The sequence below is a fragment of the Xenopus laevis genome, chromosome 5S (assembly GCF_017654675.1).
Source record: "Xenopus laevis strain J_2021 chromosome 5S, Xenopus_laevis_v10.1, whole genome shotgun sequence".
Classification (NCBI taxonomy): Eukaryota; Metazoa; Chordata; class Amphibia; order Anura; family Pipidae; genus Xenopus; species Xenopus laevis.
In genome coordinates this window covers 99,600,705-99,613,940 of record NC_054380.1, presented here as the reverse complement: position 1 = coordinate 99,613,940, position 13,236 = coordinate 99,600,705, and positions in this window count along the sequence as shown.

The window sequence follows — 13,236 nt, the reverse complement described above, 5'->3', positions numbered from 1 at the left end:
TATGGTGTTAAACAAGCTACAATTGGGTGCTTTTTCACGTGAATGAATCGAATCGCCATTCGGCAAAATAATCCATACATCTGTTAATGCATATGCAAGTCTGGAACAGCAAAAAGTAGAAATGCAAGCTGGGCTGCCCCCGCAATTAATAGTTTTATTATGTTCAATATTCATGTTTGTTTCTATGCATACTCATTGTTGTGCTGCAATGTACTGACCAATGTTATATTGCAAGCTGTTTAAGTTCCTTGTTTGCAAAACCTGTTTATTCCCGTCCTGTTGTGTGATGTCAGTTCCTCCTATTGATATCCAGGTCTGGACTGGGAGTCAAAATAGGCCCTTGCATTCCAAGTACATTGAGGCTAAACAGACCCCACCAGCCCACTAATTATTTATTTTCTATGGCAACTTACAGCAGAACCCACAGATTGCCAGTCCTGGCCTGTTGATATTGCCTATTTATTAAAAGCAAAGACAATTCTGTAGCAAAAAACTTCAGCGCCAGAGAACGTTCGTGCCATTTCACCAGGCAAAGAAGTGAAAATCCGGTAATTCATCAAAATATGAAAGATTCTATTTGTTACCCTTTTCACCAAAGTCTTGTTTGCCAGATTCAGGCTGGCACTCCCATTATAAAGATATTACAGTCACTTAAATCACAATCAACATCCCCCTTGCCATACTAATTTTCTCCATAACATTAATTTTCTAGACAATTTTCCCTACTACTATTGTATGGGGAATTATACTGGTTAATTTTCACAGGGAATTTACACCGGGAGAAAATTCACCACATTTCTCTTGAAAAAGTGACATTTTTAGTGAATATGGAGATACAGTATGTTGTGAAAATAAACCTGGCAAAGTGAGGTGAACTTTGGTGAAGTTTGCTATAAAGAGCCATCTAGATTACATTTGCAAAAGGAGGCTCAACTAAGTATTGTTTTAGCCTATGGGGGACCTTCTAGAACCTATTTGGGGTCAAAGTGAAGAGAAAACTTGCTCTTTAGTAAATGTGCCTCCATGTGTCTGGTGAGTTTAGCTAGCAAAAATTGCTCATTGCAGTGGTTGTAACAGCTCCATACAGGCCTGGCAGAGATGTCTCCTGGGGAAATCAGACACTTTCACAGCAATTGGAGTAAGAATATAATCAGTTTCCATTACAATACAGTGTGTCTAGTCCTAAACTTCCTTTGTCCCCAGAGCCAGGGGTTTGTTTTTACGAAGAGAGTTTCTCATACCAATTGCTACTATAATGAAACATAGTTGCTATGTGCATGCCACCTTGTATTATCCTAAAAATAATACAAGCTTATCCAATTGCTTTTCAGGTGTTTGTTACTTGAAAATTTGTAGTCTGCATTTTTGGGTGACAATTGTCTGGAAGCAGTTGGACACACGTTTTCAGGTGATACAGAAGGAAACAAGGGATGATTTAAGGCTTTTTGCTCCCACTTGTATCATCTATAAACTCATACAAAGTGTCTGCAACATATGGTAGCATGCATAGCAAGTTCTGTAAGGCTCATTAAAGTATAGGAGAGATGCAAGTCATTTAGTTAGTGACTGTTCCCTGTACAGTGCAAGTCATAGATCAACAATGGGGCTCATGGAGCTTCAGTTCCAGGTCCCTTTGTTCTGAGATATAAAGGCTCATTTACTAAAAGGACCAAGTGCAAAATACAAGCCTGAAGGTCATGTTTGTTACCCAAAACACTCCCTGTTCAGCTCATACCACTGGCTGGTGCATAATAGTGGGAGCAAAGTGATCTGTGTATATGCCTGATTGTCAATAAACACTTTTTGGAATTTAAAAAAGCTTGAATTTCGAGTCATTTCCTCAGAGTGCTTGTCAAGATCCTTATCTGAAGTGAATGGTTGGCATATGAGCCCTTGTATTTCCTAAAAAATGGGACCTGGAATTGCAACTTTTTTTGTATGTTTGATGAATATTTGGTATATTTATATAATTCTATTGTCGTTAGCTTTTTTGCATTTTATAATTTAAGAACAGGCCTTCATCTGGTTGTATCACGTCCATACTCATTCAAAATTTAAATTTAAAATTAAAAATGGGTGTTGGTTTCGGCAAACTCTCCCTAGAGCTACATCTGGGGTAGTGAATCAGAATGTGAGGCAAATGCTTTGATAAGGAGATTTCCTAAAATTTTACCAAATGTAAATATTTAGGACCACCATATTTTGTTTACTATTGTTGTTTACTTTGATATACAGGTTGCAAACTTTTTGTAGCAGCAATAAAGCCTTATAATTAAGTGCATGGGTAGCTGCAAGAAGAACTTTGCAATAGTGATTGTGTTGCTGCACGGCTACAGGACAAAGGAATCAGGATCCCTATGAGAAGTAACTACATGCATTGATGATTTCCAAAAGAAACCAATGTACGGTACATATGGAAGGATGGCACCTATTTAGTCCAATTTCCCTTGCCATTTAGGCTCAATTGACATAAGGCTAATAGTTCACGGTCTGTTTGCTATCTATTCAATTTAGAGGGACACAAAGCTCAGATGTTATAGCCCCACATAACAAATGCACAAAGTTTCTACCCAGCCAAATAATAACTGCTGATTTTTAGCTCAGAAAAACTCATTAATTTTAGCAATGGAGAAAGCCTACACTATTGTGCCCCTGGTAGAATAGTACTCATACCAGTGTTAGTACCTTGCTTCACATATTTTGTGAATGTCCCAGCCTTATAGGTTACTGGCCAGTAATCTTACAAGCCTGTTTACAGATCTTAGGCAGAGAGCTACCAGATTCACCCGTCCAAGTTCTCTTATTCTGGGATGTAGATAACACAGAGGGGGTCCCTGGCTCCAAATTGTAAAGGCACCTATTAAACGCAGCAAAGATACTTATTCCCAGGCTCTGGAAATCTCCCACACCCCTGACCCCCAGGGAGTGTCTAAAGAAGGTCAACAAAATAGTTAATTTGAGGAGCTATCCACTTTCACAGGGAAACAGCAGTCCCAGTTTCAGGGACACTTGGTTTAGGTGAAATCTGTTCAGGGACTCAACTGAGTATAAGCAATTTCTGGGCTAATATATGTGAATAGAAATGTCCCTATGATTAGTGATGGGCGAATTTGCGCCGTTTCGCTTCGCCGAAAAATTCGTGAATTTCGCGCGAAATTCGCGAAACGGCGAAAAATTCGCGAAACGGCGCCGGCGTCTCGTTTTTGACGCCGACGCCCGTTTTTGACGCCGGCGCCAGTTTTTCCGACGCCGGCGCCCGTTTTTGACGCCGAATTTTTGACGGCGAATTTTTTTCGCGAATTTTCGCGGGAGTTTTGCGAATTTATTCGCTGGCGGCGAATCGCGCAAATTCGCCGCGAATTCGCGCCTGGCGAATAAATTCGCCCATCACTACCTATGATCTTAGTACATTACTCACTATAGCAGGCTCTCCTATATTGTTTGTTCCCTTCTCCTTTCCGATTGCACGGGTATATAATTTATTCAAGATACTATATACATAGGTCTCATCAGTTCTTCTGTTACATTGGCATTATGTAAAGGCTATACAAATATGCTAAATCAAAAGATATGGATCTGGAACTATATCTTATGTACTACTGCCCCCCCCACCCCTTACTTTTTCCTTTCTGTACCCCTCCCTATATAGTTAATTAAAATCAATAAAAATAAAAAAAAAGAGATTAGTACTGAAAGCCTTGGGCCGTGATAGAGATACATTAGGGCAGTCCTAGATATTCTTTTTGCAGTCATATATTTTCTACGGTTACTTAGTTGACAGGCCCATCTTTTCAGAACCTGTAACAATGTTATGTGCTAAAGGGAGGCTTGAAAAGTTGGTCTTCCCAATGGAACTTAAACTGAACCAGTCTGACAAACACTGTTTTATGGTGGGTGGTGATTCTAATAGACATCAGGTATAACGATCTAAATTATGGAAAGATCTGTTATCCAGAAAAACCTCAGGTCCCGAGGATTCTGCATAACAGGTCCCATACCCGTACTGAGAAAAACATACTAAAATAGCACAAAAATTTATCCTAATAGTTATAATGTCTGCCCACTAGAGGGTCCACTTACTATAGACATTTATTTAGAAGCATATCATGTACTGTGTGTCTGACAAGCATTGTATTTATCTTTCTATAGTTTCATTCTACTTTTCATTCTATATTTTTTTTCCCCTTTTCATCCCTTCAGAGGGAATGCAGAAGCACCCATCCAATTTTAAGCATTTGGTAAAAGTGACAAGCGAGTTTCAATTTGAAGGAAAAGATAATTAACAAGATTCTATCTCAGCACGGCGTTTTAGATTAGGGGCCGATTTATCAAGTGTCGAAATCGAAGTAATGGAAGTTTTTTGAACTCCCATAACTTCGAAATTCGAATTGAAAAAGACCAATTGGGCTGAATAGGTCTGTTTTTAATCAAATATGTCAGTTTTCGAAGTTTTTCCCAAAAAAACATTTATTTTTCAAAGTCCATCAATTGACTCCAAATAGGTTCTAGGAGGTCCCCCATAGGCTAACAGCAATTCGACAGGTTTTAGATGGCGAATGGTCAAAGTTGAATTTTTAAAGAGACAATATTCTATTTTTTTCTAATTCAAATCTAATTTGGACTATTCCCTAGTCAAAGTACACAAAAAGTAGCTTGAAATGTGATTTTTTTTTTTAAATTCGAAATTTCACTTTGACTTTTGATAAATCTGCCCCTATGAATATGCTGAGTACTGAGCTAACTGTAAGCAATTATATTTGTTACTTCTACAGCTTTAATTCCGTGCCCTGACTGTAAATGCATTTTGGCCTATATATTTAGATCAGTGATTTAAGCAGTGATTATAGTTGTTCAGTACAGCTTTCATTTATGGGTGAGGGCAGCAACTGAAGATACACTACACCAGAAAATATAGGCTACATCATTGTATGTTCAAGGAAAGGAACACATTTATGTGATTCTAAAGTGTCCATTACAAATCAGAAACAAGCTGCACAAAAGAAACAAGAAATAGAGCAGATGGGTTGTCCCACTGTTCTATAGGTCCTCCAATGTTCCATCCCAGTGACATAACTAGGGTCCTATGGGGATGGGTGCTGGACACATGCAAACTCAAACATGCAAAAACCTTGTAGTTAGTTACATCATTGTTCCTATCACTCACAATTCCTGATCCTACCTTATTTAGTAGCCAAGTCCCCACCCCAAGTTTTTCACATGTTCAGTCTGATGTGCTTCTCTGCCTGCCTGAGATCCCATCACAACATCAATGCAGGCTGTCAGGGCAAGGCAAAAATCAACAAGCCTCATCTCAATGGAATTCTTAAATCTGGCAGGGCAATACCTGGCCAATATTCAGCCAGATACAGTATCAGTTGCACAGGTTCGTTGGAGGGTCCGTACATAATGAATACGCTTTAATTGCCAAGCTGAGATCGTAACCCTTTTTTAAATATTGAATATTGAGTACCATACCCGATGAAAGATTAGTCTAAGAAAATCAGAAAAAGAAGCCTGGCTGAAACTGAACTAAGCTCTTTAAAAGTGCAGTAACACCAACAATGAAAGGGTTTTACAGGAATAAAAATATAATGTACCATTGCTCTGCACTGTTTAAACACAACTATAGGCAGGTCCAACTGGCTGCATGTGACCCCCCACATGAAAGTCTTCCTGCTGCGATTCCTTAGCCTTGTGTAAGCTTTAAAATGTATCAGTACTGAGATTAATTGCCCCCTGCATTGTTTACACCTCAAATTCAGACAGTAAACTCCTGCATTGTTCACACCCTAAAGCCCTGTACTGTTCACCCCCCCAGACCCGGACTGAAACTGCCCACATTGTTCATTGACAAACTTCTGGAGGGGCACCAGCATTATGTCACTGTATGTAGCACAGTATGAACTGTTCATCTTAGAGTCCTGATAGGCGTCCCTGTCTCCTGCTGTATTCTGCCTGACCTATGCTCCCTGTGTGTGTCATAATCTGCCTGACCTATGCTCCCTGTGTGTGCAATACTCTGCCTGTCCTATGCTCCCTGTGTGTGCCATACTCTGCCTGCCCTATGCTCCCTGTGTGTGCCATTCTCTGCCTGCCCTATGCTCCCTGTGTGTGCCATACTCTGGCTGCCCTATGCTCCTTTGTGTGTGCCATAATCTGCCTGCCCTATGTTCCATGTGTGTGACATACTCTACCTGCCCTATGCTCCCTGTGTGTGCCATACTCTGCCTGACCTATGCTCTCTGTGTGTGTCATAATCTGCCTGACCTATGCTCCCTGTGTGTGCAATACTCTGCCTGCCCTATGCTCCCTGTGTGTGCCATACTCTGGCTGCCCTATGCTCCTTTGTGTGTGCCATAATCTGCCTGCCCTATGTTCCATGTGTGTGACATACTCTACCTGCCCTATGCTCCCTGTGTGTGCCATATTCTACCTGCCCTATGCTCCCTGTGTGTTCCATACTCTGGCTGCCCTATGCTCTTTTGTGTGTGCCATAATCTGCCTGCCCTATGCTCCCTATGTGTGCCATACTCTGGCTGTCCTATGCTCTTTTGTGTGTGCCATAATCTGCCTGCCCTATGCTCCCTGTGTGTGCCATACTCTGGCTGCCCTATGCTCCTTTGTGTGTGGCATAATCTGCCTGCCCTATGCTCCCTGTGTGTGCCATACTCTTGCTGCCCTATGCTCCCTCTGTGAATCCCTACCTTCCCTGACATTCTCCATTAAAAATGACCCCTTATATGGTTAGGCCTGCCTATTCCCTGCCCATTCCCCCACACCACCCCTCAAATTTCTCCTTGGCTGCATTGTCGTTTCTTACAGAAGTCTGATTCTTGTCAGACTAGGAGGTAGGGCTCATATGTTACTTGGGGTGGCAAAAAGCCATCCTTGGTAATCTTAATCTCTGCTCTTCTTTAATATCTGGCCTTCTGGGGCAGAGAGCTCTGTCCTGCCATGACTTACTGATCTTATACTGTCTATACAGTAGACAATTGAAAAGTAACAATTTAAAGCTGATTAGTAATTAATACAGATAATTGCTGCATGTCAGCACAGAAACCAGTATAACTAGCATTAGAATTTAATAATCACCATTGTAGCATCAGTTTATATTACAGGCCAACCTCATTTTCTTCTTCTCAACAGCTGCTCAGAGCCCACTGAGCATGTGAGTGTCACAGACAATTTCCAAGATGGTGACCCCCTGTGACAAGTTTGAAGTCCTGGATCATTGCTGCTATTGACAAGCTGACACTTTAGGCTGGTGCAATAAGTTCAGTAGATAAAATATGGCATTTTATACATTTTTAGGGTTTAATTCTGCTTTAACATGGACTCTATTGGAGATTGGCTTTCCATAATTCAGGACTTTCTGGATAAGGGATCCTATACCTGTACTGTAATACACCAGGGTCCCTCCTTTTTGCAATGCCATTCAGCCAGATACACTTTGTTATCCTGGAATGAAAAGGGTTATATTTCTCAATAGTCTACGCCTGATACAAAATTATTCTTATTTGATAGTGGATATGAAAAATTTTGTGGGAAGTAAGAAATAATTAAATTATTCATCTAGTTCTTTTATTAGCTTTAGTTGTATTTTCCACGACAAACTAATTTAATGCAGGAATGAATGTTTTTTTCTGAGCGATTCGTATTCTTAACATATTAATTTCCTAACATAATAAGTATTAGAAACCCAATACATTTTTAAATATGTTTTCTTATGGCCTTATTTCCTCCATTTATTAATTTGTCATAACTACCAATACATTGTGGATTAGAATGATAAAATAACTTACATGTACTTGTTTAAATATTTGTATATATGAGCCCTGGGATGAAGCAAAGCAACTACCTTAAATAACTTATAATTGAATTTTATATATACATTTTTTTTTCCTGTGGCACTGAACAGAAATGCTTTGTGAATAGTAATTAAGGGTAACATTTTTAAGTAGTGTTTGGGGAATTGAATTCATAATGGCAGCTGTGTGCATAATTTCCTTTACACCACCTTAAATGTTTTCTCTTTAAATTCTAAGGTGTCAATAGCATTGCTTGTCACAAGATAATATAGCCATAAAAATACATAAATTAAAGGGTTTCAAACTATAAAATGTTTTCAGATCCCTACAACTCAATGAAATGTAGAGGAGAGTTTAAGCATTAGTCAGACACTTTGCAAAGAGCAGGAAATTGCTCTTAAAATCCTGGTTGCTGAATTAGCTCTTTTAGGATTTTTTTTTTGCTCTCAATGTTTTTATATTAATTTCCAGCTTGTCCAGATGGATTTTTGGGGCTTGAGTGTCTCAAGATTTGTGATTATAAGAATGGTTCTCCAATGCAACCACATCACAAGACAAAGCCAGTGCATTCCTTGTTGGAGCGGAGCCATGTGTAACCAACGTCTGTATATCAGTCACTCTTCCAGCACAAACATTTTCCAGAACTTTAAAAATCTTCCCTTTGAGGGGTCTGAGATTTTAACCCCTTCCTTGCCAGAGAGGATGATATATTCTAGTACTAACATGCAGCATTAAGCCTATTTCAGAAAAAGAAATCTTAAAAATGATGTATTGCAGTACATACAGATGAATAAAGAAACATCACATCCTAGAAGAATATATTCAGTTTAGAATGATCACATAAACAAGAAGTTAAATAGAGTTGTGCATATTTAGCAGAATGGATTCATCTGCTCAATCTTAATCTTACTATCCAAATGTAGTGATGGGCGAATTTCACAAAACACAAATTTTGACATTGGCGTCAAATTTTTTTTTTGACGCCGATGACAATTTAATGCGCATTAAAGTCAATGGGTACCTTTAATTGTTGCCGGCGTCTGAATTTTTGCTGCAATTTCGCAAATTTATTCGTGGAAAATTCGTCACAAATTCACTCCTTCCGAATAAATTCGCCAGCTCATGTGCCCGGTCTATGCCCACAATGGAGAAGAATATAATTAATGATACAGTGTAATGAGCTTATTCAGACAGTGGCCATTGACTGACAGCTATTTTTACATTGTTTCAGTGATAAAACGTTTCAGTGCTTGGATACAATTCATCAATGCGGACTCTAATTTGATTCCCTACACTGTTAAATCATATGCAAGTTAAATGCAAGTTACAATGCACTCAGTGCAGCAAGGGTCCCTCAATGACACTGAAGAAAAGGTTGCATTGTTGGTAAAAAGAACATGGCGATTTGAATTTATTATGCATTAAAAAATAGTACCTTTCATTTGGGTTAATAAATGCAGCATGTGCTTCACATTATGGACATGTCACAGGATAACAGATCCCATAGCTGTACTCACAAAAGTGGGAAAATGTGCATAAAAAATATTTCATGCCAAGCTTTATTTGTTATATTTTGCAAAGGCAATGTTAACATACCAAACTCTCAGTTTTTCTATAAAACAGTATTGCTTATTGGTCTGGTGTACCTTCATGAAGCTAAACTTGTGAAGCACCAACTGGTGTTTTCTAGCTTCCATTTGTGGTGGCGGCATTTTACTATAAGCGTAAATGGTTTGTTTGACTGAATTATGGGTTTTTGTGGTACTGTAAAATTGCCAGGAGAGGAACACATATTTTTTTCAAAAAATTGCTAACTATGGCAAATTATTTGTGAAACACTTCCTAGCTTGTTCACCAAAATTGATGCGATGATGATCAAAGGTAAGGCAGAGTAAAAGACTAGTCCTACTTAGTGTGATAAGGTACTTATAAATAACAAATTCTGTGGCTACAGGAGATCATCAAAAATGAATACATACCAATAGTACCATACACTAGTAAATGGCCAGCTAATTACAGTTATGGAATGATGCTGAGCACCCCATCACTTCATTGCATAGTTACTTAGTAGCCGGTAATGAAAAAAACAGATATACATTCATCCATCTTTCCCTTTGTTCCTAACTGAAAAGTATGTCCAAGGAGACAGATCAGATAATCAATAAATGCAGTTTTAAAATTAAAGCACAACTTCAATCTGAAGGTAACACCACATTGTCAGTAAACTATACCCCCCCAAACAATGTAGGTCTCTATAAAAAGATATGGCATAAAACAGCTCATGTGTAAAACCCTGCCTCATGTAAATAAACCATTTTCATAATGATATACTTTTCTAGTAGTATGTGCCATTGGGTAATCATAAATAGAAAATTGCCATTTTAAAAAATAAGGGCCGCCCCCTGGGATCGTACGATTCACTGTGCACACAAACATACCAACAAACTATACTTGTTAGGTTACATGAGCCAATTAACAGACAGAGTTCTGTCTTTTGCCTATCTAAGCACTTACTTGGACTCACCTCTTTGTGTACAGTTTTTTTAAACATGCAGCTTAAAAAAATCCTGCTAGTTTTAGACCTTTCACAAGGGTAACAAACTCAGGTAAGCCACTGCAAGCAGCTGGCAGCTAACTATGAAAATTATGGTTAGAATGATTAAATCAATGGTCTTTTTGGTTGCTGTGGCTAACTGAGCAAGGACTTTTTCTTTCCTATATTATCACATACCCTAAGCCTTTACCCTAAGCCTTTTACAATTTACTTTGTAGAACTAAGCCTACTGCTCACACATGGGTGTACAAAGGTTTGGTACACTCTATCTAGCAGAGGAAAATGTAATGCACCTGGACTTGCTGACGTAGTCCACCGACTATCAGAACGGTGGCTTATATGGTCATTACGGACATTTAGCAGGCAGCACCACCTATTGAGAGCAGTACAGTTCTCTGCACTTAATTCTGGGGGCAGAACAAATAGTGTGCATTTGTGATGGGCTTCAACTCCAAGAAACAAAGTGCAAAATAAAAAAATCAGGCACCTCCCTTTCATAAATGAGCTAATTTCTGCTTTAACAACTTCATATCAACACAATGAATAAACAAGTCTTATTATGGCTTTAATGTGGAGACAACAGGAAATTTTGAGAAAAAGAAGACAATGCAGCATAATTTTAGTTTCAAGGTCCAACAGGCCTTGCATAGGGGTTCTGTTTTACTGAATATCTGATAAACTACCTCTAATGTGATAAACCAAAGCCTGTGGCTTGGGCAGATTGTCTGTAATGGACCTCATTACAAATGCCATTTGAGGGGATCTGAAGGATTAAAAAACCTTCCAGTGCAGCACAAATGGCACAATCCAATGCAGAGTATACAAAGAAAATTACCTGCACTCACGGTCTTAATATGCAGGAAAAACCTTGCTTTATTTCAGTGCAGTGATGCAATGTTTCGGGGCCACGCCCCTTTATCAAGCATGGCCCTGAAACGTTGCATCACTGCACTGAAATAAAGCAAGGTTTTTCCTGCATATTAAGACCGTGAGTGCTGGTAATTTTCTTCGTATACATTGGATAGGAAGCTGCCGAAACTTCCATTAATAAGCACGAGGCGACTCTACAGGAGGGTGTTGCTCACACTATTTTGTTTGGACAATCCAATGCAGAGAAATGCCTGTGTCTAAGTAATAAATGTCTTTATTCACATATAGAGCCTCTTGATTTGCCCTGTTGTTCTTCTTGATTTTACCAGACATTTTTCTATGATATTTATATATATATATATATATATATATATATATATATATATATATATATATATATATATATATTTTTTTTTTTTTTTCTTTTGTTTTATGTGGGGCAAGAAAATTGCCGCTTGCTCTTGACAGTCACCCAAAAATTGAATGAACAAAAAAAAATTCATTAAAGTAATCCTAATGTAAATGTAATAAAACTGGAATCCCACCAGGCACCATACCATAGAAGGCAGAGGCTTTACTCAATTTCCCGCCCTCTCTTTTTCTTGTGTTAGTATATGTTTCTTGTGGCTCTACAAAGGCAAATTGAATGAATTTCTTTATATTTCGTCTTTATTTATTTGCCGTACTTGCATTTAAATGTATCAGCGATCAGGTGACATAAAAGAAAATACACAACTTTAAAAATTTGCAAATAATTGTATTACCCTTTTTTTTATACTAACTTTCTGGAGTATATAATTTCCACAACATGATAAATAGGTCTGTTAGTGTATGTATCGTCACTGTTTATTGTAGCACTTTATATTAGAACTACATTTCTCTCACGATTCTCTGTTTGCCATTATTTTGCCATTTCTGTTACTGTCTGCTATACACTCTTGATTTGTTTTCAGGTTTGCTTCATGTATCTTGCTACACTCAACTTCTTCCCCAATGTCATTTTTAAGATATTTTTTTCAACATTCTCTTGTGTTCATTGGGGTTTAATGATCTGGCTGTTGCTTTATTAACATAATTGTAATTTTTTGTGTCTCCAAATGTCCACAGAACAATAGCAATATCATTAGTGTTTAATTTATCTACCAATATATTCCTTCTGCCCTGTATAAAATAGGAGAAGCAATAAAATGCAGTGCAGTAAACAAAACCAGTCAACTACAAGAGGCCTCTGTAGGAATATCCAGTCTACAGTACAAGTATGGGACCCCTTTTCCGGAATGCTTGGGACCTGGGATTTTACAGATAACGTATATTTTTGTAATTTGGATCTTCATTCCTTAATGGAACAGTAACACCAAAAAAAATGAAAATGTTAATGTAAATAATGTACTCTTGCCCTGCACTTATAAAACTGGTGTGTTTGCTTTAAGAAACTCTACTACGGTTTAAACACACAAGCTGCTTGGGCAGCTATTCAAGCACAGGATACATGTTAGATAATAGGAAATTCTTAAGAATCCAATTGTACCCTACAGAGCTTATCCGTTATCTGCTGTGTATCCTGTGCCTTTTCTCTTTTTTTAGCTTTAAATCGCTGCCCCAATGGCTACACAGCAACTTATTTATATAAACGATATTCGATTTTTCTAAAGTAAATACACCAGCTGCACCAGAACAGCACAATAATACATCTTTGTTAATTTAAAACACTTTTATTTTTTGGTGTTACTGTTGCTTTAAGTCTACTGGAAATCATGGTTGTTCTCTATACTAACCCCTGTAAAGTACTATGTAGCTGTATATGGGTATTGCTTACACTATTATTATGAAATGCCGTTATTACATTATATTTCTGGCTTCAGTTTATCTTAAAGGTGGACATGAATGAACTATTATATAAATAATTCATGGTGGATTTGATCTCACGGCCGGGTCATTGTACTGTACTCCAAATTATTACAGACTATTATAGAGTATGGAATGATTTATGGATGAAGGGTTGGA